General features: G+C 31.7%; 2 pseudogenes; both read right to left on the bottom strand.

Moving 5' to 3' along the window:
- Positions 1–1363: 1363 nt before the first annotated feature.
- On the bottom strand, positions 1364–2049 carry LOC112475826 (annotated as a pseudogene).
- Positions 2050–5220: 3171 nt separating this feature from the next.
- LOC112475825 lies at positions 5221–27069 on the bottom strand (annotated as a pseudogene).
- Positions 27070–27407: the final 338 nt, after the last annotated feature.

Here is a 27407-nt window from a genome sequence, read left to right as displayed (position 1 = left end):
TCAACCTTTTTCAGCAAATGTGCTTGTTTGAAAGGGCCTTGTTTAAATTTTAGTGTGATTATTTTGTCATCCCACTTATCCCTTAAACTTTAATCAACTGCTATTCTTCATACTTGTACCTTGTTACAAATGCTCCATTGTGAATTACATAAATGTTTTGAGATCTGGCCTTGATTAGAATAATCATGATTTCAAACATAGTATCTACAGGTTCAATCAAGCACCTCAAGTATAGAAAGATATAGAAAAACCTAGTCAACAAAAATTAACACATGAGAAAAACTAGAGCAGCACGCAGTGTTTAGCAAACATCTCCTAATATTCTCTGAAGAAAATGGATATTATGGTTCCTATATTTGTTGTCACTTCCATAGAGGTAGGGTTAGTTAATTGGTCTTTAAATTGACCTAGTTAGATTTTGATGGCTAAGGACACTCTCCAAATGGACACCTTGCTCGTTTCCACTGAGATAGGATTGGAATTTTGGTTTTCCAACTGTGTCCTGTTTTATCAACCCAATTTGACATAATTAGCCAATTCTTAATTCAATGTATTATCCAATCTCTCCCCAATGATATTCATAATTTTGCCAACACTTTGACTTAATTAGATTATTCATGATCTTTGAACTTGATTCTATTTTGAGGCAAAAATATATGGGTTTATAGTACATTATAGTAGCTGCTAGGTCAAATATCCCAATTTTAGCTTCTTTTCACATTTATAATATTAAACCTGTTACTTTCCAGAATATTTTGGAATATATGGTTAAAATATGTTTAAAGTATGTCCATTGCTATTTACACTTTCCTTTGAATTTTATTAAACATTGAATTAAATTTTATCAAGTATAATTTTTTTCTTAAGATTGAATTGCTATTTCCTAGTGAGATATGAAATTTGCTTTTTAAAAATATACTATTCAATCTGGCTTGACAATATTTATTGCAATATTTATTTCAACCTACATCCCAGAACAGTTTAAATACTATCAGAATTAGTTGATTTTCAATATATGGAAAATTCCTCTCTAAAGCCATATGATTTCTGTAACTTCTCAACATGGTAGTTTGTAGGTTAAAAAAAAAAAAAACCTTCATTATTATCGAATTCATTCATTAATCAATTTTCCTGATGTATTTTAATAAAAATAATTGATTTTATTTAATAATTAAATATATGAGTATGGAATTGTCGACAATACATCATCAGTTTGCAATTTCTCTATCAGGTGACACGAAGCCCCTCCCTTTAAATATTGATTTTTTTCTGACAAGATGTTACATTAATTTTGAATAAATGCTTTTTTTGCCCTTTTACTTTATTTTATATTTCCACCACAATGATGAGTTCTGTAATCAAACTAAAAACCATAAAGGGTTTCTAAAAGGGTCGCGGTGAAGGAACGGAGGGACAGGTGGGGTGGGGAATCATCCAACAGTTGAGTTGAGTTGCTTGTGGCTTTGAACTGTAGCTAGTAGACCATCAGATAGATCTCGAAACTATAGAGTCTGGACACAAACTGGTCCAGTACTTGGAGTTTATTCTAAAGAGCCTGTAAGGGAAATCGGTGCCCAAGTATGCACTGTCCATATGGTGGTGACCCAGTGACTTAAATGTGTATGCCTCCGTGTACTTGGGCAGTAGAGCTTCTTTGTGGCCTCACCTGAGATATCTGAAAGGCATTGGCTGGTACTCACAGTAAACATTGGGGCAGTAGCTGCAGTCTCCCTGCTGGTACTTATCCAACATCTGAGCAGTGCCATGGTGGGTGAGATACAGCAAGCTGGATCCATTCATACAAGGGCCTAATCAAAAGGTTCACTCTGGTTGGGGTTGTCTTCCAGCTCTTCTTCATCAGATTTCAGGTCCAAGATCATGTCTAGAGTTTGTCCATAGTGAAGGACCTACTCATTGAGTCCAGTGAGACTGAATTTACCCTGGATTTAGTCTTCACTTCAGAGAAGAGAAGAATTCATTTCTGTGGAGCCCACAGATCCATTATAAATAACTGTTTTTTCTGCTGTTTAAATAATGTATTTCGATCATGTATTTATTCTTCCATACTGATTTCCTGATGTTTCTTTGTCTCTACAATTTTGTTTTCTTGAGTGATCTTAAAAGTCTTTGAAAGTAAGGTTTTTTAATTTTCTTTTGCACAGGATATAATGATTAAATTTTTCTACCTATTTTTAATGAATTTTTAAAAGCAATATATGAGATTGACATTTTTAATTTTATATACTTTTAAGTTTTCATGAAATATGATAGAAGATAGTGCCCATATGGAAAAGATTCAGTTGAGAGAATATCTGTTTAGCTAGACTCTAATCAAAAACAGAAGAATGCTATCAACTTAGAATATTCTCATCCCAACCACTACTCCACTTAATCACTCTCCTGGCTTCCAAAACCATTACTATTGTTTTTTTCTTGTACTTAATGAAATTGTGGATTATGTATATTGTGATAATTGATTCTCATTGTGTAAATATTCTTCAATTTTTTATGTCTTCTCCTGTGACTGGACATTTAAGTGGGTAGTTCCTAGTTTGAGCTTACAAATAACGCTGTTATGAATATTCTAGTGTATGCCTTTTAGTTAATTTATGGATTCACTACTATTGGGTTCAGGTATACACACAGGAGTGGAATTAATGATCTTTGGAAATGTGTATGTTCAGCTTTTGTAGACAATGCAGATAGGTCTCTAAACTGGCTTTATGCTTAAGTTTTGAAGTACATAGTTGTCTTTGAGATTTATAAGAAATCTAAAAGCTCAGCTTTTATTTTCCTCTTTACATATTTGGAAAAGTATGTTTTAACTTTATAATATTTTTATTTATTTTATCAAATTTTATTATTACTAGTTTTACAAGTTTACAAGAAAATGTGACCTAAATCTCTATTATTAATGCATTTTCAGAAAGTGTCATAATTTACTTTAAAATACCCAAAGTATGTTGGAAAAATAAGAGACAGAAAAGTAGATCATTTGATAACATAGATACATAGATCAGCCTATAGTTTAATAATTCAATTACCTCTATTAACTTTTTTATTACCTTCTTGCTATATTTATTTTTTCTTCATCCCACTATTGTTATATATTTTTTAACTTCTCTTTGTGCTTTTAATAATCATTTTTGAGATTCAATAGTTCTAGGCTAATCATATCCTTATTTTAGACAGCAATGTTTGTCAATATCAATTTACATTCTTTTATTTTTCATCACTTTTTAAATATTCTTTCTTATATATAACTATTTATCCTTAACTTTTTTTTGTCAAATATTCGAGTAATTTGGTTTTGACTGTCTCCATATTTGTAGATCTTTTGCCTTTTAACCTGAGACTTTAGACTTTATCTTTTGATTCAGGAATTTAACCAAAAAAGTTTTATTGCTTTAATATTTATAATTATGCCATTTCTTTTGTCTTATGACCTCTACTAGGGCTGTAATTTTCAGATTGTGTTTTTTATTTCCTTAACATGTTTTCTTTTAATCTCATTAAAACCTATTTTTACTCTTATTATTACCTTTTCATTTCAGCCTGTTCCTTTCATGTGATTAGTTATTGCTGTTTCATAGACACTACATATTTTGATAGGATTATTCAGCAAAAGACTCTGAAATTTTCCTTAGAACATTGATTCTTTTGTTTAGCATGTATGTACTGAGCTCTCACTATATGCCAAAAATGGTTCTAGGTCCTGGAGTACAGATTTTTGTCTTAACAAGACAAAAAATTATATATTCCTGCACTTGAGGAACTTAAATTCTGGCTGAGGCATGGGGAGGCAATCAATAAACAGTACTGAACATAAATGAGTAAATAACAGTAGATTAAAAATTGATAAATTCTGAAAAAAAATCTAACAAATCAAGGAGTTTTCAGAGTGCATTAGAGCAGTTGAAGTAGAGTGGTCAGGTACGGCCTTCATGAGAAATGAAATTGAAGGAGTAAGTCAGACAATTATGTGGGGAAAGTCATTTCCAGACAAAAGGAATATCCTGTGAAAAGCTCTAAATCAGGACTGGTATAAAAATACATCTGCTCCTCTTTGGCAAAATGTTACTTTCACATACATTTGCATCTTAATACTGTCAAAATATCATTTTTTTTAGTCTAATAGAGTCATTGTTCCAGTTACCACAAATGAGTGCAGAAGAGCATTATCTCCTCTTTGGATGAACTTAATCTCATAATTCATCAGAAAAATTTAAATTATATCATAAACTGAGATTTATTAATGTAAAACTTAAAGAGCCAGTTAAAATAATTTAAAGTTGATTTTTAAATCATTTATTTAAAATCATTTTGCATGCTTCCAATTAATTTAGAAATTACCACTTAAAAGAGGGGGCATTTAAGAAGCATTTGATCTTCAGAAAACCTTTGCTAAGTCATTATAAGCTTATAAGCTTTTAAAATCACTCTCCTTTGAAAAGTATGTGTTCCTTTGTGTAATCCAACTTAAAGTTTTTCATTCTGTGCGAAAGAGTTTGCTTATTCTTTTTCCAAAATAAATATTTCTAGGTGCATAGTCATTTAACAGAAGACTGGAATTTGAAAGTATTAGGCAGAAAACTTAAAAACTTGCTATTGTATTTAATTTTCCAAAACAACCATTGAATTCGACAATTTTCATGGAGACTGTCTTATCCTGACAAAGATTATTGAAGCCAAACTAAAGATGTATAAGCATTTCAATCATAAGGCCATGACTATGTGTGCTGTTGCTGCAATGTCGTTGAATGATTTTCTATTCAAAGTACTTCTTTCCATACAATATTTACATCATTCAGGGACTTGCTAAAGAAGGGAAGTGAGCCGTGTACAGCTTTGACCCGGAGGGGTCCCACCAGAGAGACTCCTTCAAGGCTGGAGTCTCAGCAAGTGTCATGTTACAGACCCTGCTTGCCAACTAGGTTGTTTTTCAAAATAAGAAGAATGTGAAACATATCCCACTGCCCTTGGACAGATATGGCATGTGAAAGACATCTTCATTTCTATGTCCAAGAGACATCGGGGACCTACTGCAGTGTAACCAAAGAGGGCATCAAGGAGGAGACTGTTCCTTTCAGGAAGGCTTGATTTGTGTGCTGTTATCATTAATCAGTATAATATTGGTTCATTTTGTACCCTGGAACTGTCAGACTAATATGTTTTATTAAAAATAAGACCTGAAGTAAAAAAAAAAAAAAAAAACTATTGTCAATTGTTGCAATGAGTGTATGGGCTGAGGCGAGGAGAGGGTGAACTGTGGTTCCTCAGGATAGAGTATCTTTCACAGCCATGTGTGGAGAAAAGTGAGAGAGGACCTTCAAACCAAGGGTGTGAATTGGCAGTGGACAGAAAGTACTGATTCCAGAAATAAGCCATTTCATTAAAAATACCCGGATTGCTTCTTGTTTCTGGATTCCTCCATCTCATCTTTGCGACCTCTGTTTCTCTTTGCATCAAGGCAAGCCTTTGCAAGTTGATTGTATTTAGTTTGAAGAGCTATGGTCTCCTCAATCTGATAAGCCATCATAGATAGGCACTCAGTCTTGGGAATGCAATGGCTGGTAATCATCCCATGTAGACCCTCAACTCTTACTACGTGAATTTAAAATTCTGTAAGAAGCTCAGTATGATCTGACACTCTCTGTTGAGCTTGTTGATGAGTTTAACTTTGCCGAAAGATACAGGAACATTCATTTAGTAGGCCCCTGAGTTCAGAGTGTCAGGGTGAATGTAGACACCGCTGGGCATCTGTGCTGGCTGGAAAATTACTGCTTGGCTATTGCCCATGGGAACATAGACTATCACCCATGGAAACATAACATTCTAACAATAAGCTTTCTGCTTTTGTACCCCCGCTTGCACACCTGACCAGTGGGTTGACAGGTAGTGAATAGGAGAAAAATAGACCTTTGTGTTTAAGACAGAATGAGGAATGGGATTTAGGGCTTAAAAACCCTGAACCTCTACATTTCGGGGCTGCTTAATTTGGGGTCTGCGTACCCCTGGCAGACCCAGCTGGCTGAATAAAGAGCATGTTTCCTATAACTCACTGATTTCTGGTGGTCCGTGTGTCTTTCGGGGGCTAGCGGCTACAACATATCTGTAGCTCAGAATGACCCCCAGGTACCCAGTCTCTGTTCATGTACTTCCACAGATAGTTGTCCAGCACCACGAAGTCCAAGTGGAAAGAATACATGGCTTTGGGGTCCATATATTTGGGGTCACCTTCAGCACTGGAAACATCCTCCTGCTATTCTTGGTGTTTATAATCTGGTTGATGAGCTCGCAGAAGCGCAGCCACATCCACTTTTTTCTAGGCCTATACTGGGGTTGCCTTTCTCCTTGCCGGCCTGCATCTGGAGCTCAGGTGGTGGTCCACTGTGTACTACAAGCTCTTCTCCAAGTTCTGAATACCAAGAGAGCTTGTCTTCTTGCTCACTCTTCCTCATCCAACCCCAACTTGCTACCTGAGAGGCACCTTTAACTTCTTTCAATGGCTACTCTTTCAAGAAGAGCAACTGCAAAGGCCTGTAGTCATGGGCACAGACTTGAGAGAAGGTTGAAAACAGGAATTTAGAAGGGAGGAGGAGGGGCAGAAAGGATGAAGATAAAGGCTTTCTACTTAAATTCCAGCAAGGCATGACTAAAGTAAGTCTTCTTTTATTTTATTTTTTTTACTTTAATTCTAATACAGTGATTAGACATTTATGTAACTTATGATCACCGTAATAAATTCAGTACTCATCTGACACCATACATATTTATTACAATAGAACTGACTATATTCCCCATGATATACTCTACATCTCCATGACTATTTTGTAACTACCAATTCTTGATCCTTTCATGTTTTTCATCCATCCCCCCAAACCCCTCCCATCTGGCAACCATCAAAATGTTCTCCCTATCTATGAATTTCTGTTTTGTTTCTTCATTTATTTTGTTTTTCATTCCACAGATAAGTGAAATCATATGACATCTGTCTTTCTCTGTTTGACTTGCTCCACTCAGCACAATATCCTCTAGGTCAATTTATATTGCTGCAGATGGCAAAATTTCTTTCTTTCTTTTTGTTGCTGATTAATATTCCATTCTATATATATGTACCACCTCTTTATACATTCCTCTATTGATGGATACCTCGTTTGCCTCCATATTTTGGCTATTGTAAATAATGCTGCAATGAACATATGGATTCACAAGTCCCTTCCAAGTAGTATTTTGGGTTTCTTTGGTTAAATACCCAGAAGTGGAATTACTGAGTTTTTCTTTATCTCGTTATAGACTTTGTTCTAAAGTCCATTTTGGCTGATATAAGTATCGCTACCCTAGCTTTTTATATTGCTTTGTTTTCATTTTCATGAAATATCTTTTTCATACCATTACTTTGCGTCTATGAGTGTCGATCTGAAGTGGGTGTCTTGTAGGCAACATATGTAAGGGTCTTGTTTTCTTATCCATTCAGCCACCCTATCTTTTGATTAGAGCACTTAATCCATTTACATTGAAAGTAATTGCAGCTAGATATATAGTTGCTGACATTTCATTATTCATCCTTTCCCTCCTCCTTTTTCTCCCCTTTCCCCCTCTCCTCACACTCTCCTTCTCTCTCCCCCTTCCCCTCCTTCTCCTCCTCCTTCTTCTTTAAGAAGTTCCTCCAACATTTCTTGTAATATTGGCTTGGTGTTTATGAACTCCTTTAGCATTTCATGGTCTGGGAAGCTCTTTATATGTCCTCCAATTCTAATAAAGTAAGTCTTTGTGGCGTTAAGTTGCTTTAAAAAAAATAAAAATTAGACTACTGAGCATCACATAAATCACACAAATATTTAATGTACAAATGAAACTATTGATATCTTTGAAGCCCCTTTTTAATCAAAAAGAGTATTTTAAATATGTCAGGTTATAAATTATAGATTATTATAATCAGGATTATTATATCATGTAATTTTCCACAATATTTTATTAGATTTTTATGCTGTTTTAAAACATGTTGGCTGTTGATATTTAAAGTTCGATACATATTTATAAAGTTTCTTAAAAAGGTTCTTATGAAAGCTGTAATTTTTGACAATTTAGAAGTTATAGCCCTTTTGGGTGGCAACTTGGTAAAGTACCAGAGGCCGTGAACATTACTTTTTGTGCTTTCCAAGCAACACTGGGTTGCCTATGAACCAAACCTACATAAAATAGTTATTTTAGTTCTTTAATCTGCCTGCCAAGCTGCTGTAGTAGCTTTTTGATATGGGCAGATGGCCACTTCAAAACAAATCAAAATATAATATTTAGTCTCTGAACTTACCTGAATGCAAATCTTTGAATATGAATGCTAGCTCAGATTGAATTTTGGGTCTGCCTAATTGTTTTGATGTTTCTAGGCAGTTTTCATGAAACATATTTGATCAAATAGCTAACAAAGACTTCACTTATTAGTTTGTTATGTAATGTCCCTTCTGGTACTGTGTTAAATGCAATAAAAAATAGAGAATAAAATATTAATCTGTAGTTCCTACCTAGCATAGATAGACAAAATATGTATTAACAAGAGACATCAATGAATTTCAGAGGCTTTGCATGTACAGTTTACTGCTGAAATGAGGCAGAACTTTTACCACCAACTTTTTTCCTCAAGTCTTTGAGGAATGTAAATATAAGCAAAATAGTTAAATTTAGTAGTTTTAACACAGTATCTATGGTACAGACTTCAAACTATGACACATATTTCAAGCAACACTTGCCCTTTATTTTCCCCTTTATAATAGCCATCCAAACAGGTGTGAGGTGATAGCTCACTGTGGTTTTGATTTGCATTTTCCTGATGATTAGTGACATTGAGCATTTTTAAAAAATATATACTTGTTGGTCTTTTGTATATATTTTTTGGAAAAATGTCTAATCTACTCCTTAGGCCATTTTTTAATTGGGTCATTAGCTCTTTTATTATTATAAAATATAGTAGTTTCTTACATATTTTTGACATTATGCCCTTATCAAATATATGGTCTGCAAATATTTTCCACCAATCTATAGGTTGCCTTTCACTCCACTGATTGTCCCCTTACCTATGCAGAAACTTTGTGGTTAAATGTAATCCCACTTGCTTATTTTTTATTTTATTGCCTGGGCTTTTCATGTTGTATCTAAAAAATCATCAACAAGACCAATATCATAAAGCTTTTCTCTTATTTTCTTCCAGAAGTTTTATAGTTTCAAGTCTTATCTTTAATCCATTTTGATTTGATTTTTGTATATGGTGTAATGTAAGGTATAAATTTCATTATTTTGCCTGTGGATATCCAGCTTTCCCAACACCATTTGTTGAAAAGACTATCCTTTGCCTATTGTGTATTGTTGGCACCCTGGTTAAATATTAGTTGATCATATATATGTAAATTTATTTCTGGTTCTCTATTCTGTTCCATTGGTTTATATGTCTGTCTATTTGCCAGTACCATAGTGTTGTGATTACTGTAACTTTGAACTATATTTTGAAATCAGGAAATGCAATAGCTCCAACTTTGTTCCTCTGAAGATAGTTTAATTCCACAAATTTGTAAAATTTCTAGTTTTCTTCGATATTTATTTATATTTTTGTTCCATTGTGATAGGAGAAGATACTTGGTATAATTTCAACCTTCTTAATGTTGTTAAGACTTGTTTTGTAACCTACCATGTGATCTATCCTGGAAAACATAAGCAGTTTAAAAGAATGTATATTCTGTTGATGTTCGGTAGAATGTTCTTTTATGTCTGTTAGGTTCCTTTAGTCTATAGTGTTATTCATTAAAATTTTCTTATTAATCTTCTGTCTGGATGTTTTCTCTGTTATTAAAAGTGGAAGATTGAAGTTGCCTAATATTATTGCATTGTGGTGTATTTTCTCAACAGTTCTGTCAATGTTTGCTTTACATATTTAGATGTTCTGCTGTTGGATGCATATATATTTATGATTATTACATCTTCCTCATGGATTGACTCTTTTAGAATTACATAAAGTCCTTTGTCTCTTGTGATAGCATTTATTTCAAATCGAAAATAAATGTAAATAAAATTAAGTATCATTAACACAAATTCACAAAATATAAATTCCACTCTTTCTCATTTTATAACATATTTATAATTATAATTATTTATATTTGAGAAATAAATTAAAATTATAAAAATTTGAAATTGATAAATAAATGAAAATGTATCACTCAATTTTCATTTTCTTGATATGGAGAAATTAAGCAAAGAAGATTTTTAATTCATAAATATGGTAATAAAATAGAATATAACTTTTATATTGGAGAAGTATAATGGAAGAATAAAAGTAACATGGTAAAAATGCTTCATTATCAAAAATATTATGTTCTCTTGATTCCTAATTTTAATTGAAAAATATTAAAAAACATTATACATATATTTGCATTATAAATTTATAGGTAAGACTTGTGAATATTGATAGAACTGATTATCCTATTGGATTATGAAATATTTTCTCATCGAATTATTTAATTTTCATGTTCCTGTGGGATAATAAAGTTAACTACTTTAAAACTTGCTATTATTTTTGCATACATTTTATAAAATAAAAAAGTTATATCCTGTCATAGCTTAAATTTCTAAATTCAGAGAATAAAATATTTCAAGGTTTATTATATTGATCATTTTGACCTTTTTAAAAAATCATGTTTTTAACAAAAGTGTCCTTATCAGGAAATAATAATTCCTGATGATTTTCTGAATTAAATCAAATAGTCAATGATTATTTTTAATTATATTCATTATCGGGGGAAAGAAATGGTAGAAAACTAGTCAAACAGGGAAGAAAAATATCCTTTAAACTGTAATAAATGTATTTGTAAGGTATGTGGTATGATGTCTAGCTGAAAAGATAAGTAACATCATAGGTTAATATTAAATTTATGGGAATAAAATAAAAAACACCTGCCTGGATAATTATTTCAGACAATATAATTTTGGGTTTCTGGGATAAGATTGGAGATGCCAGACACTCTCTAGTGGGAATGAAGCCATAGTGACTTGCCAGAAAACTAGGAGATTTAAACATAGAAATAAAATAATTGGATGATTTATCTCACATGCATCCATTTTTAAATATTGACTTTTCTTGAAAATAAGGCCAGGAAGATTTTAAGATTTTTAACTTTAAAATTAGAAATAAACATTATACTTTGCATGGTAATACTATTTAAATGTTACTATTAATTGTTATTCTTAATACAAGGCAATTCTTATTTTTATCACAGCTATTTTAATGACATCATAGTTTATATAAAACAAAGTTTCCTTACTAAAAAGAATAATTAATTAAATTAAAAGCACATTTGAGTTGTGAGTGTGGCTATTTAGACTATGAAGGCATAATCAGGGCACAAGAATCCACTTGGTAAAAATTTAGTCTAATTGAAGGCAAATTATTTTATTTACTTGTAATTCACATGATATATGCTTGCAAATAGAAGCAGCTGCTAGCCAAGTAGCTAGGATGAAACAAAAAGCCTCTGGTGAGTGAAATTTCAAACTCAGCAATATAAAGCAAGGAAAAATAAGATATTAATACATAAAAAAAATGCTAGAAAAAATGGATATATGCATTACATTCCAATTTGGTAAGTTGTTTCTATTCTAAAATTTTTCATATAAATTCAAAAATAAGCATCCTCATATCAAAAGTCACTATCGTTTATAAGTAAATAGCATTATATATTACTTGTATCAAGTAATATATGCACATTAAAAAATAACATTAAAGATGTCTTATATTGAAAATTGACAGTTTCATAACCACTTCTTCACTTCTAAATCTACTCTGCAGAGGACGTCTTTAATTGTTTATATTTTGGTTATTTCCCTTCCAAAATAATGTTATTTTCTGTATTTATTAATATCAGATAACAATGATTATTCCCCTAATATCAAATATGAATATTTAACTTTCTCAAGTCTTCTCTTCCATTTCTGTATTTGATGATTATTTTATTTTGATTCTCAAAATTAAAGGCCAATAAACAATATTTGCATTATTATGGTTGTGAGCATATTAAGTAATGAAATACCAGTTAGCTTTCCATCTCTAGGAGTACAAACTCACAATCCAAATATCACTTGAGAGAGATTATTAAGTTAAAAGGATTTCTTCAATTGGTAAAAAATTATTTTAAATCATATTTGGAAAATAATTTTTTATCTTATTTCTTTCATTTTTAAAGTCTGTATTGACTTTTAAAAATTTCGCATACTGCTTTTGTCCTCAACAGTTTTTTGTTGTTGTTTTAAATCATGCTTATCATTCTATTCTAATGCCTTATTTTCTTAAAAATACCTGAAATGGTTTGCACCAGAATTTCATTATCTGCTCTGTTGGATTTCCTTTCCCTCTCTCTCTCTCTCTCTCTCTCTCTCTCTCTCTCTCTCAAATTTCTTTTGCTTAACTTACAAATTTAGTTTTTTTCTTCACTTAAGCTCACGGTAAAGGGTCTTCCTATGTTATGAAATTAACAGCTAACATATAATATATAGATATATAGATAGATATTAGATAATATCTGTTCCTTCAACTGATTCTAAATAGGTCTGTCTTGTAGTTAGGTCTGTACTTACGTAGAGTATTGCAGGATGAGAAGATGCACAGAATAATCTTTTGACATAGTCACAGCAGCATACCTAGCTCTTGACAACACAAACGCCAAATTGATAAAGGCTTTATAATACTATATCAATAATCAGACTACTATTCCTATTTAGGATTTAAATGTAATTAATTTTAAATAAAATGTTCATTTTGAGATAATTATAGATTAACTAGCAGTGGCAAGAGGTAATGCAGATATAAGTTTTTGTGAATATATATTTTAATTTCCTTGGGATAAATGCTCAGGAGTGGAATTGCTGGATCATATCATAATTGCATGTTTCTTTCTTAAGGGACTGCCAAACTAATTTCCATAGTGGCTGTACCAATTTGAATTCTCACCAACAACATATGAGAGATTCAATTTCTCTACATCTTTGCCAGCATCTGGTATTGTCACTCTAGTGGCATTATTTTGCCCATTATTCTATGTATATAATCATATCTTATTGTAGTTGTAATTAGCATTTCCTTAATGGCTCATGTTGTACATCTTTTCATATGCTTATTTTCCATCTGTATCATAGGTGAAATTTCTTTTTTGTTTCTTTTGTATAATTCTAATTGTGCTGCTTGTCATTTATCTATCTATCTATTTATTTATTTATTTATTATTGTGGAGTTTTATGAGTTTTTATATATTGCACATGCTTGTCTTTCTTCATCACATATGTAGTTTACAAATATTTTTCCCACTCTGCAGTTTGTCTTACGCTATTAATAACTGGTCTTTCATAGAGCAAAAGGTTTTTAATTCTTATGGAGGTCTATTTATCAATTTTTCTTTTTGCGAATTGTGCTTTTGGTGTCAAAGTCTAAGAACACACAGGATTTCAAAGACCTTTGAAGTTTGGGGCTAAAAGTTTTATATTTTACATTTTATATTTACCTCTATAATCTGTTTTGAGTTAATTTTTGTGCAAGATTTATGACTTAGGTCAAAGATCAATTTTCTTATCTATCAAATTGTTTTAGTTCCATTGGTTGAAAAGACTGTCTTTCCTTTATTGAATTGCTCTTTTCCACTATCCTCAAAAATTATTTGGGCATATTTGTAGGTTTGTTTCTGAAGTCTCATTCTCTTCCATTGACTCATGTGCTTATTCTACCAATACCACATAGTCTTGATTACTATAGATAGTATAATAAGTCTTAAAATTGGGTACACTGATTCTTTCCACTGTATTCTTTATTTTCAAAACTCTTAGATTGTCTAGTTCCTTTGATGGTTTCCATATATAGTTTAAAATCATTCTATATAAAAATTCTTGCTGATGTTTTAATAGAAATTACTTTAAACTACATATAAATTATGGCAGAATTAGCATTCTTATTTTTATGAGCTGAATTGTTCCTCTCCAAAATCCATGTGTTGAAGTCTTAACCCTTAAGCTTAACATTCTGAGAATGTGACTGTATTTGGATAAAGAGTGTTTAAAGAGGTAATTAAGTTAAATAAAGTAATTAGAATAGACTCTAATCCAATATGACTGGCAATTAGAACACAGACAAACAGAAGTAGACAGTACAAAGGCACAGAGAGAATATGACCATTTATGAGTCAAGGAGAGAAGCCTTAGGAAAAATACAATCTTACTGATACCTTGATCTTGGATTTAGCCTCCAGGATTGTGAGAAAACATATTTCTGTTATTTAAGCTACTCAGTCTTTGATACTTTGTTACAACAGCTGTCGCAAACTAATTAATACTAACCAAGCTGAATCTTTCAACTTACAACACTATACGTCTTTTCATTTATTTAGATTTTTATTCCATCAGTATTTCATAGTTTTCTAATGCAAGTCTTATAAATATTTGGTTATTTTACCTGTATTTCACTTCTTTAGTAATATAAATGACATTCAGTTTTTAATTTTAGCGTCCATTTCTTGATTCCTGCAATATAGAAACACAATTAATATTTTATGCTTATAACTTGTAACTTTGCTAAACTTATTAATCCTAGGAAGGTATTTTTTTTATTGTATACATATGTAAATTATTAGACCTTTCTTTGTATATAATCCTGTCATTTGCAAATAAAGACAATTTACTTCTTCCTTTCCCATCTATTTTTCTTTTAATAACTTAAAAATTTTTTTTTTACCTAATTGCACTTGCTGGAACTTCTCGTATTATATTAAATGAGAGTAATGAGAATGACTATCCTTGCCTTATTCCTGATCTTAATGGGGGAAATAATGTAATCTTTCACCAATAAGTATAATGTCAACTGTGGGATTTTTGTTTTTGCTTTCCTTTTTAATTTTCATAGATGCTCTTTATCAAGTGGAAAAAGTTCTTATTTATTCCCATTTTTCTAAGTTTTTTTTTTAATATATTCTGAATGGGTTGTGAAGTTTTACTGCATTGAATTATACTACCATGAAAATTTTCTTTTTTAGGATATTAATTGGATGGATTACATTGATATTTTCCAAATATTGAACCAGCCTTGCATTCCAAGAGTAAATATTAATTGATAAAGGTATACAATTATTTTTATATTTTCCTCTAGTCTACTTATTAATATTTTGCTAAGGATTTCTGCATTTATTTCATGATGGATATTAGTCCGTAGTTTTCTTTTTGTGCATTGTCTTTTTGTTGTTTTGGTATAACTGTAATAGTACAGTCATAAAATATATTGTAAAGTGTTTCTTTCTGGTCTGTTTTTTAAAAGAGATTTTGAAGAAATCTCTTAACTCTCTAAATATGTGGTATTGTTTCTAATGAAACCAAATATAACTGGAGACTTGCTTTGGGGATTTTTTTTTTTTTAAATAGCAAATTCTTTTATTGATTATAGAACTATGCAAGTCATCTATTTCATAGTGGCAAGTGTGTTAAGGAATTAGTCCATTTCATCTAATATGTCATATTTATGTTTGTAGAGTTGTTCATAGCATACACTTAGTATCTTTTCGCGGTCTGCAGAATCTATAGTTATATCCTCTCTTCTTACTTTGATATTCATAAATTGTCCTTTTACTTTATCATTCTTGTTAGAGGTTGGTCAATTTTATTAATCTTTTCAAAGAAACATTTCTTTGTTTTATCGATTATCTCAATTATTTCCTATTTTTCGATTTCATTGATTACTGTTCTTTATGATTTCTTTTATTCTGCTTGCTTCAGGTTTACTTTGTTCTTTTATTTCTTCTTTTCTAAAATATGCCATTGTTATGTTATTTTTTCTCTTGGCATTGTTTTAACAGAATTCCACAGATTTGAAATGTTGTATTGCATTTCCATGCAGTTTAATTCATTTTTAAAGTTTTTCTTGAGACATCAAGATTTTCCTATTGTCCTTCCGTTATTGATTTCTAGTTTTATTTTCTTGCATCTAGAGGTCTTGCTGTGTATGATTTCAACTCAATTATTTTGAGCTATGTTTTATGCCCAAGATGTATTCTATCTTGGTATATATTCCATGGGTGCTTGAAAAAGAGCATGCATTCTGCTGTTGTTGGATAGAGTGATCTATAAATGTCAATATTCTCTTGGTTTTTGATGTTTTTGAGATCTATAATCTTGAAGATTTTTTGGGTGTTCTATCAGTTATTGAGAGAGGGGTGCTGGAGTCACCAGCTCCATCTGTGGATCTGTTTATAATTCCTGTAAGTTGTGTCTTTTTGTATTACCTGTTTTGTAGCTCTTCGCTACATATACATTTAGGATTGTTATGTCATATTGGTGGATTGGTCCATTCATAATAATAAAATTTCCCATCTCTGATAATTTTGTTTGTTCTAATCTACTTTTTAATGATATAAATATGATTATTCCTGCATTTTTTGCATAACAGTGAGTTTTTCCATCTTATTCATTGCAACATGCTTATATTTGAAGTATTTAGTGTAGACAGTATATAATTGGGTAATGTTTTTTAATATCTTCTATCTCTTTCTCTTAAGTGGAGTATTATATATTTACATTTTAAGTAATTTTTGATATAATTAGGCTCAAACCTACCCATTTAGTTTTCTATTTTTCCGTGTGTTCTGTTTTTTGTTTGCTATCTTATGGGTTACTTGAATATTTTCCTTTAGAATTCTATTTTGATTTAGCTAATATTTTTGAGTTCATCTGTCAGTTTACTTTTGTAGTGGTTCTAGTTATTACATTATATACACAAAACTTAGCACTGATGTCATCATTTTACTAGTTTGAATAAACCTTAGAAATCTTACCCATTAAGTCACTTTACATTTCCCAATTTATAATACAATTATCTTAAATATTTCCTCTATGTATATTTAAAACCATATTAAATAATTATGTAATTATTGCTTCAAACAATAATAATTTAGAAATTCAAGAGAAAGAAAGTCTTTTGTATATATAATTTTTTTGTTTTGCTTCTTATGTTCTTTCTTCCTTCCAATTTCCAAGTTTTCTGCTTTTATCATTTCCTTTCTATGTGGTAGCAACAAATCTTTTAATTTTCTTCTAAGGAGATTTTTTCTTCATTCATGAAAGATGTTTTCAATGGATATAATATTCTGGATTGACAGTTCTTTTCTTTCAGCTTTTAAAAACTGTTATGTCATTTTTGTCTTGCCTCAGCTATTATTTGTGGGAAACTGGCTGTCATTCTTATTGGTTCCCCCCCCCCCGCCTTTTTTGGTTAGCTGTCTTTTTTTTTTCTTTTTCTTTTTTTCCTTTTTTTTTGCTTCTATCAAGATTTTTATGTTTTAGAAATTTCAATATGTTGTGTCTCAATGTGATTTTCTTTTAAATTTTCCTTTTTAGAATTTGTTCGGTTTCATTTTTTATGTTTATGTCTTTTGCCAAATGTGGTTGGTATTCTTCAGCCATTATTTCTTCAGGTGCCTTTTCAGCATGCCTTTCTTAACTCTTCTTCAATGGGAGGAGCAGGGACACTATTTTTTTTTAGTAGTGCTTTCTGTAGTGGAACATTTATTGCCAATTTTTTTTTTTTTTAATCTTTCTGGGCTGTTCTTTCTCAGTTTGTTGGCTTAAGAGAGCAGACTTTCAGCAGGGTTTTTATTGTCTGGGCCAGTTGGCATTTCCAAGTCTCCAGTTTCTTCAGATCTAATTCTGAGACATATTAAGCAAAAATCAAACCCACGGAACTCACCACTATGTTGTTCCTTGGCACCAAATTCCTTATCTGATATATGGCTTCTCTTTATCTTTCAGAGTTGTGTGTGCGTGTGTGCGTGTGTGTGCGTGTGTGTGTGTGTGTGAGTGTGTGTGTTTTTTATTTTACATATAATATCCAGAGTTTTTAGTTGTGCTTAGTAAGGAAAATAGAGAAAAGTACATTCACATCATCTTCCTAGAAGCCCAAATTTTAAAAGTAAATTAAGTAAATTGATTAAAATTAAATGATATTAGAATGCACATTTAAGTAAAATTAAATACTTAAATAGCCAAATTAGCATTAGCAATATTAAAATTATTTAACATTAGCAATATTAAAATAATGGCATGCGACAGTGGTTTCCATATTAGACAGAGCTGATAACAGAACATTGACATTGTCTCTAAAATATCTATTTGACAGTGCTATTTTAAGGGTAAGCATTTTAATGCTTTGCTTTAGGAAAAATGCCTGATGCTTCCAGTCTTGATGCATCAATATATTGATGGGAAGTGGACTGGTCAGATGACTAGTACAGTTGTCTCATAAAAAACTTTAATAAATTATTTTGTTTTCATCTCTACTTCACTTTCCTCTGCTTCTCCTTATTCTGAGCACGAAGTCCCCTGGGGTAACAACATGAAGATAGGCTTGCACTTACTATACCCTTGAGGATTAGACTGTCACTTTTCCTCTTTGTCTGCTAATCACTATCACAAAATTTCCAATTTTTTTAATGCATTACTCTTTTAAATAATTTTATGCTTTTATCTAAAAGTACTTTTTTAGAAACACAGGAAAAAAAACATATTTCTGGTATGACCTATTTAGTGAGAAACGTCAAGATTTTATTTTTGTTCTAGAAGCTGGGCAGTAGATTCACCTTTTTAAAATGTCCCTCCCCCACCCCCATAAAAAAATACATCATACATATTGTTTTGCTTATTTTAGAAAAAAATGATATTTTTATTCCATGAAAAGGGAAAGAAAATAGAACCTAAAATCGACAAAATAGGAATCTAGTATTGAATAAAATGCATAAATGCATAATTTCCTCTCCCTCTTCCTCTTTTACTCATAATCACCCTCATAACTACTTATGAACATCTAACATTTCTTATCTATAATAAGCATTTATTTTCTGCACTGGCTTTTTATTTTTTGTCACATTCTGACATTTTCCAACTCGCTTCCATATTATTTGGGCATCATATAAAGTTTTCTTGAAACCTTTGTTTCTCATTGTTCATTTTACCTACTATTTATAAAGATGATATCTATAAATTCTATGAGACTATGGAGAACCATTTTCTTCATTTTTCCTTTGTTTTCTTTGACCATACTTTCATCAGAAATGTCCTTATACTGATTTAAAGAAAAAAAATATGGGGTTCTAGCCCTAATTTCAACATATGTGAGGGAAGGGGTTTCTCATACATTCCACAAACAATTCTCTAACACCAGCTAGATGTCCTGTAATTTAACTCAATTCTGACACTATGCACCTGGAGATAGTATCAGATTCCAGAGGTTAAAAGTTCAGTCCTACAAGACAGCTCCCCTTAGTTCAGACCCATTTTTTTACATGAGAGCTAGAACTATTGGAGAAGTACAACATCTTAGTTTTTACTATACACCACTGTTTCTATACATCACTTCAGATGTTGTTTTACTCTCTTATTCCACCACTACTGAAGTAACTGGTTATTCAGTGTAAAGGCTCTCACCTCAAGTCCATATCAATGCCTCTTGCCTCCACCATGTCTTTTTTCCTTGAACTAAGGCACGAGCTAGAATAAAGGTGACCAGATCAACTCATTCCAGGATTCCCAGGCCTTTCCTGTTTTTAGGACCAAAAGTCTCTCAGGAACTCCCTCAGTCCTAGAAAAATCAGGACAGTTAATCACTGTAAATACAACCTGGCTTCCTCACATATGTGACCCCAAGTGAAGGGGAATTAGTGTATTATGTAGTAAATCTTTGAAAAATATAGAATGAGAGCTGATGGATCAATGCATTCTTCTTTAGTTCCCTGGTCCTGAGATACACTTCACAATACTTCTCAGATAGTCCTTTGTAATCATGCAACCAATAGATAAGAGTGATGGAAATATTAATCATATCTCTCTGGTTTGGCCCTCCCTCTAGTTCTGTTTCTCTCCCATTATTCTTCACCATTGTTCTCTGAGATCGCCCCCCAATAATATATTTACATATACCTTTATTTAAGTTAATATATGCATGCTATATTAATAAAATACACTTTTACTTGGATTTGAAGTACTCAAAGAAAGAAAATCATACTGAAAGATATGGTGAATTTCAGATACAAATTTATATTATTCATATACAAGATTCTTTTTAAACATTCCTCAAAAGTTAAAAAAAGTATATTATGAAAAAATTAAAGCATTTAGAGCATTATCTTTTTTTCGTAATTTGAATTGGGATTAAATCCTTTTTTGAAAGATCAGGAAATTAGTTCATTTAAATTTCCTCCCACATCACCATCTATTATCTCTCAATTTTCATCATTTTTGTTACTTAAATTTTTCTGCTATAGCCTTAAATTCTATGGTTGTTTAATATAAATTATATTTTAAAATAGATTAAAGTCCTTTCACCATATAAGGCCAGATTGAGATTGCCTCAGGATCTATATTAGTATTTCATCCATTCCTGGTTTAAAGAATTTTTCTAATATTTTCCATTACTACATCAATAGCAATTCAAATATATCAAAGTCTTCACATTTCTTAGTTTTCCTTCGTGCTGCACATGTTTGAGTCCTTATAGTATTCAGCATGGCCACCAGTCACTTTGCTAAAGCTTCTCTAGGCATGAGCTACTTTGTTCCATTCATCTTTTAGTTCATTGAATTAACTGTATAGTTTGTTGTTGTTTTGCTTTGTTTTTAATATTTGTGAAAGCAGTTTATAGGTGTCTGAGTTTCTGCATGTTTGTGAATGCTTGAGCATTACATGTGTTCAGTTAAAAAAAAAAAGGCTGTGTACAAACTTAATATTACAATTTCAGAAAAAGTTTTCAGACATGACTCCTCTGTTTTCTGTTACAGTAGTAACAGAAATATTACAGTAGTCTTCTGTTTGCTTCTCTGAGTCCTTAGTTTGGCTGAATTTTGTCTTCAAGAAAGACAAATAGGTGTTAGTTTTTTTTTTTTTTTAACTTTTCAGGTTTGACAATGCTAAGTCCTGTTTTTATAGCTGAACATCTTAATTAGAGTCTCATTTTATTTAACTGAGAAATGTGACGATGGCTCTTTTACCTTCTGGCACTGATTGGCACTCACAGGAGATCTGGGCCCAGCTTGCATTTCATCCCATGAAAGTGAATTGCTTCTTTCTGCCTGCTTGCTTATTTTTTTTTTTATTCTCGAAGTTCTGAAACTTAAAATGTATATGTCTCAGTGTCAACTATCTGTATCATTTTCCAAAGTGCTCTTATGGACTTCAAATTCAGTTATTACCTTTATAAATTTCTTTTCAGAAAAATACACTATTTTAAAATATTTTTCTTTTCATTGTTAAAGTATATAGAAATACCAATTATATTTAAATTGGATGATGTTTTTTACCGTCGCTGTTATCTGTTACTTTCTTCCTAATTTCTTCAAACTATACCACTTTCTAAGTTTTTACTTTCTTTTAGTCAGTAATTCCATTTTCAGCTACATCTATTATCTTCCTTGCCATGTCTAATCATTTCTTAGTTCTGTGTGAGATTTGCTTTATTCTCCATGTGTTTCTGCAATTTTCTTTTTGAATTCTGAGTTCCTGTTTATTGAATTCATTTTATCATTAAATCTCAATGGGAAAATTTCTTCTAAACCTTGAATTTGGTTCTTTCTGTGGGTTTTTTTTTTTTTTGCTAGTTTTCTCAAAAGAAAAACTTAAATAAGTATTTTTCTATAGTTATAATTTATTTTCCCTTTGACTATGCTTGTGGAGAGCTCTGTCTGCATGTCCCATTTGTTTTCATATTGCCATCAATTTTCTTTGATCTCCCTTTCCATCTTAGTTGAGACCTTTCATTTGTTCTGTTCCTGATTCATTCTGAGGCTCAGTTGAAGCTAGGCATTTTATATTTTGTGACATTGTTAATTATTCTAGCATTGCAAGTGAATCCATTTCGTGTTTTGTTAAATCTCCTGTATCGTGGACGCATGCAGTCCCCCCCTCAAGGCTCATGCCTCTGCCACAGAGTACTTTCCAGTAGACTCTCCTCTCTGTTCACTGCAGCCACTTCCATATGTACTCTCCCCACCCCCATGACAGAATGGTAATGATAACCATGGATAATGGCAAACTCTGTTAATCAACCACAGGGGAAAGGGAGATTTCAGTACTCTCATCCAAGCCTCTATCCCCATGCATTATCTTTCTGCTGTGAGGAGTTATTTAGATTAGAAACGGCCTGCCTTCCTCCCTCATTTATTCCCAGTAAAGAAAAATCACAACACTGTCAGGGTCCAGGGCAGGCTACCCCAAATATTCCATAACAGCATACTGATTACTTTGAATAACATTATTTGACAAGCAGCTGGTGTAAGAAGGGCATGTTGACCCTCCCTTGTCTCCCTGAATGCAAACAATAAATCTCTACTGTGAAAGGTGCCCTTCTTGCTCCAGAGGGGCTAAGAAAGAGACATCCTTATCACTAGAGTTAAGAAATCCAGGGCCAAAAAGCTTACATAAACAAATGCTGTTATTCCTTTACTAATTTACTACTCAAACCCAAATTTTGTTTAGATTCCTCACTAATGAGCACCCAAACCTAGGTGTCTTTGTCCTGCCAATTCTTCACAAATATATTGTTTCTTTGTCTAAAATCATGAAAAAGCTGGCTGGTTCATCATTTCTCAAAATATCATTTACGATCTCCTCCATACACATATTAAATTGTTTTTCTCCTGTGAATCTGGTTTGTGTCAAATTTTCTTATTAGTCCAGCCAAAGAACTCAAGAAGGGTAGAGGGGAAATTTTTTCCTCTCAAACTACTGTACCTTAGGAACTTTTTTTTTATCCTAAAGGCTAAAATTTGTTAGGATTCTCTAATTACCTGTACTCTAAAGCTTGAGGAATAACAAATGTTAAACCTAGCTTCTTATAGAGTTTTACCTTGGAATAGTTGAGTAACACTGAATTTCAAGTGACTAAAAAATTTATAAATTAGAAATATATAATGTAGCAAGTGTATAAGTGTTGAAATGAAGTTCATTAGAAATATACACTGTAGCAGGTCTATAAGTGTTGAAACAGTTCATTAGACGCAAATGAACTTTAGAATTGAAAACTCTTAAGAGAGTGTTTAATTTATTATGATAAAGAAAGGTAAACATTGATAATAACAAGAGGCAAAAATGGTCACTTGAGTTCCAGCCAAAGGGCACTTGTTTGAAATATTAATTGAAGCACAGCATGAACAAGTCAACATCTGTTGAATAATAAAGTATCTACGAATAATTGATTTAATGAAATAATAGCAGATTATATTTTTTGGTCCAGAGAGGACCAGTGCTTGCATATCTCATCTCATCTGAGCCTGGATAACATGTCAAGCACATTTTACAAATTAAGAAACTTAGGTAGAGAGAAGTAAGCAATTTGGCCAAGGGCAGCCAGCTACTTTAGTGAAATCAAGTTTCGGAAAAGGCAGGTTAACTCCAGAGTCTGTACCCAGTCTCATATCTCCACTTCAGGAAGGGATGAGATTATCCCTCAGCTACAGCTCCATGTCTTATTTGATCATTCTTTTTCTCATACCTCAGTATAATTCCATAAAATAATTGCCATTTACACATTGGCTTACATACCTGTGGGCTAATGCTTCATATTTTTACCTTCAACTATATATTTATCTTAATTTTTACTCACATTCACTACACAGTTTATGTTTATAGTCCTTGAAACTCAAAGGGGAGACAAATACATTCATTTTAAATTCCCAAAGCATAGCTTAGTGAAAATTTATATCTTAGCATTTATCTTTTCTTACACAGAACCATTTGTTTATGTGTAAGTATCCATCACTTAATGCTCATTTTATTGAAGATATAGAAGGTTTTTTAATCTTTGTTGTATTCCAAACCCAGCATGTTACTTGTGACTTAGAAAGAACTCAGTTAATGTTTACTGGATTTAATTGAATGATGATGAAAAAGTTCTAAATAATAAATAAATACCATTATATGACAAATAAACACTTTAATATAAAGGAAACTAAAATGAAATGAGCCTAACAGATGCAAGTGAAAGGGAAAGGAAAAGTATATTTCTTTAGTAGTGACTTGAAGTTTTATGTTTTTTTCCATACACTTACTGCCACCCTTCCTAGTCATCAATTAATCAGGGATTTTAAGTTACTCTTCCCAAAGTTACTTGGTTCTAATTGTGACTCAAGATAACAGATTTGCACTTCCTCAGCAAAGGCTTAAACCAGCATCACAAATAATGAAAATATTGCTAATCGTTCAATGAAGTAGATAAAATAAGGGATCAAAATACAAACTCTATTAGAACTCACTATAAAATTGAGGGATTAGTCCCACATTCACCTTGAATTTTAGTCACTCATGAGAAAATGATGAAATATGTCATCATTTTCTAAAAATAGCAATATACATGAAAATACAGTGTGTCCTAAACCAAATTCATCTTAAAACATATTGAGAAAAGGATACTAAACTATCGTGTATGTTGATCTTACAAGAGTGCTTTGAATTTGATTTCCTATCTTGTAATTGTATTTTTTTTTTATTACCGCCTAAGATCACTTTATTTCTCATGAGTACTCATGCAAATCAGTGGGTAACATATGTGGACAAATATCCCACTAATTTTTTATTTTCTTAATTTAGTTAGATTGTATGGACTGCACTTTTCTATTTCATAGTATCTTTTAGAATTAACTATATATTTTTATCTATTTAATATCACAAACCATGTTTTGAACATTCAAACATATGAAAGATTTTTGAAGGAAATATTCTGCAATTAATATTTTCATGGTATTTATACATACTTATTAGCATACTTATTATGATAACATGAAAAGTAAAATTACTGCTTTTGAGTACTGGGAAAGAAAATAGAAATAAGCATAATTTATAGGCAAGCTTCATTAGGAAATGTTTAGGTTAATTCTGAAAATCTGAATATTAAATAAGATTTCTTTCACCTTAATTCATAGTCATAAATATGCATGATGAGTTATTTCAGTAGCCAGTAAATTGAGGTGATTCTTGAATCGTCCTTTGGCAATTCCTCCCCTTCATTTCAAATCGATCAGAAAGTCTTGTTGACTTTGTCTTAAATCTTTCTCCTCTGCCCAGTTTCTATTGTCACTGGACTAATATTGGTGCTCATTATCTATGACTTCCCTTGTGCCCACCCTCCATGCAGCCAGCATGATTATTCTGAAATGATATATGGTCATGCCTCTGCAGTTTACGTCTGTCCTGGTCTTCTGAAGTCTAGTTTGAAGTAAAATACTTCTTGGTAATTTATTGGAAACCTTCTGTGATTTTACTCCTGCTTGTTTCTCAGACCCATCTCTTCTCACTACTCTCAACAAAAACTCAGCTCCAGCTCTACTGCACTGTTTGTCATTGTTCAAAGGTTCCATGAATTTTCACAGCCTTGAACATTGCATCTGTTGCCACTGGCAGAAACGTATTTCCCCCAACTCAAGACCAAAAAATGCCACTGATTCCTCTTTTTCCACTTATATTGTTTCAGTTCATAATTAACATGAATACACTGTCATTAAAAAAAAAAATAAACCTCAATGCAAAACATTTAATTCGTTCATCATAAAATAATTTAATGTATCCATGTTGAATATTCTTTTATTTCCCATTTCAGAATAATTGAACAATATTATCACATGACTCTTGCTCTCAGTCAACTCACTGATTTTCCCCCAGCAAGCAAGCAGATAAAAAATGAAAGGTTTACCTTGAATTAAGTACCTCTTCCTCTTCCCTTTGCTGGATTTTTTAAATCTAAAATTATATCTTGTAAAAAACTTTAAATTTGACTTCTTTTACATTCTTTTCTGTTCTGTACCTTTCCTAAAATTAGAATTAAGCTAAACTTGAGTTAACATATTCAGAAATATTTGTGTATCTGACTTTTGTGGTAGTTAGTGATTATTATACAAAAATAGCCATTCTATAGTAGAAGTTGTCTAATGACAATAACAAAAATTAAGACATTATATTTTATATTTTTAATGATCTTAGTCCTTGAACTTAAAAAAAATGCAACCTCATATCAATGAATGTTATTGGGAAGACTTTGTAATGTAAGCAGAAAATCAACAATTTTTTTTTACTTCACTATTCTCTTGTAATAAAAAAGCGAGATTCAAAGTTAGTATTTTCCAAACTGTTTGTCATTGGAAGTCATTTGGAAACATTTAGGACTCTGAACCAAATGAACTTACTAGTATATAAAATATGAGCGTGAAATACATAACAATAATCCTTGAATTTCAAGAGTAAATCACTTAGCTATAATAATTTAAAGTCCTTGAGCATGTATTATAGAGTATACTGCACAATGTAAATATACAACTGGCTATATATCCCCCAATAAACATTGATTTTCAGCTATTTCAGTAATGGAATAGATCTCAGCATAGGACTGTTCTCTTCAGTACTTATTTAAAGACATATCAGTTGTGAGGAACTTACTAACTACTTCTGTTTGAAAACTTCCTTGTTTAATATGTTCAAACTTTGCTTATAGTATTCTAAGAGCATTTTACTCTAAAGACTCTCCGTCATAAAATATTTTCAGTGTAACATTTACTGTCACAAAAAGTCTTGCAATTGATATACACTTAGGAATTTAAATTAGTCAGAGTCATATGTGAAGTTGCCTTTTTTAGAAAGCGACAGCTAGGAGACAAATGTTCCAAATAATGCAATAGTACTGTTATATACAGATAAAAAACATATTCTTAAAACAACAAAAACAAAACAAAATTGTCAGACACAGCAGGACTCTGGTAAAAAGAGTTTAGCTAGAGTAGATGACATACTGAAGAAGGATGATTGCAGGCTGGCAATATCATGTGAAATGTCTAAGCACTGAAGAAATTGTGGGGGTTTGTCTCCTCTGGAAGGTTCTTTCTTCAGGAACTCCAATGGCTTCTCAGAGCAAAGGTCTGAAAGAGCATAAATATCCACTGCGATACGGATTAGGGAAAGGAACATAACCATGTAGGAGAGGCTGCTATCTCTACCTAGATCACACTTGATATCACCATCAGGTAACAACATCCTTAGTCTGAAATAACAGCAACACTGTGGGCATTAGGGCATTTTAGGGCCAGTTTTAAGGTCCTTATATGACAGGTGAATCAGTAATATCATTTGACAGTAGAACATGATTAATCAAAGATATAAAGATGTATATTTTAAATCCTAAAGAAGTTACTAAAAAAATTATAAAAAGATGTAAAAATAATGTCAATAGAAGAGACAATAAGTCAATAGAGGAGGTAAAATGATATAATAGATAATGGTCATTTACTGTAAAATAAGGCAGCACAAGAGTATACAAAGAATAGATAAAATGAGTAGAAAACAGGTAGCAATTTGACTACCTCCATAGTCAC

Source organism: Pteropus alecto, unplaced genomic scaffold (assembly GCF_000325575.1).
Source record: "Pteropus alecto unplaced genomic scaffold, ASM32557v1 scaffold152, whole genome shotgun sequence".
Classification (NCBI taxonomy): Eukaryota; Metazoa; Chordata; class Mammalia; order Chiroptera; family Pteropodidae; genus Pteropus; species Pteropus alecto.
Note: the sequence above shows the minus strand (reverse complement) of the source record. Positions and strands in the feature narration are given on the sequence as shown.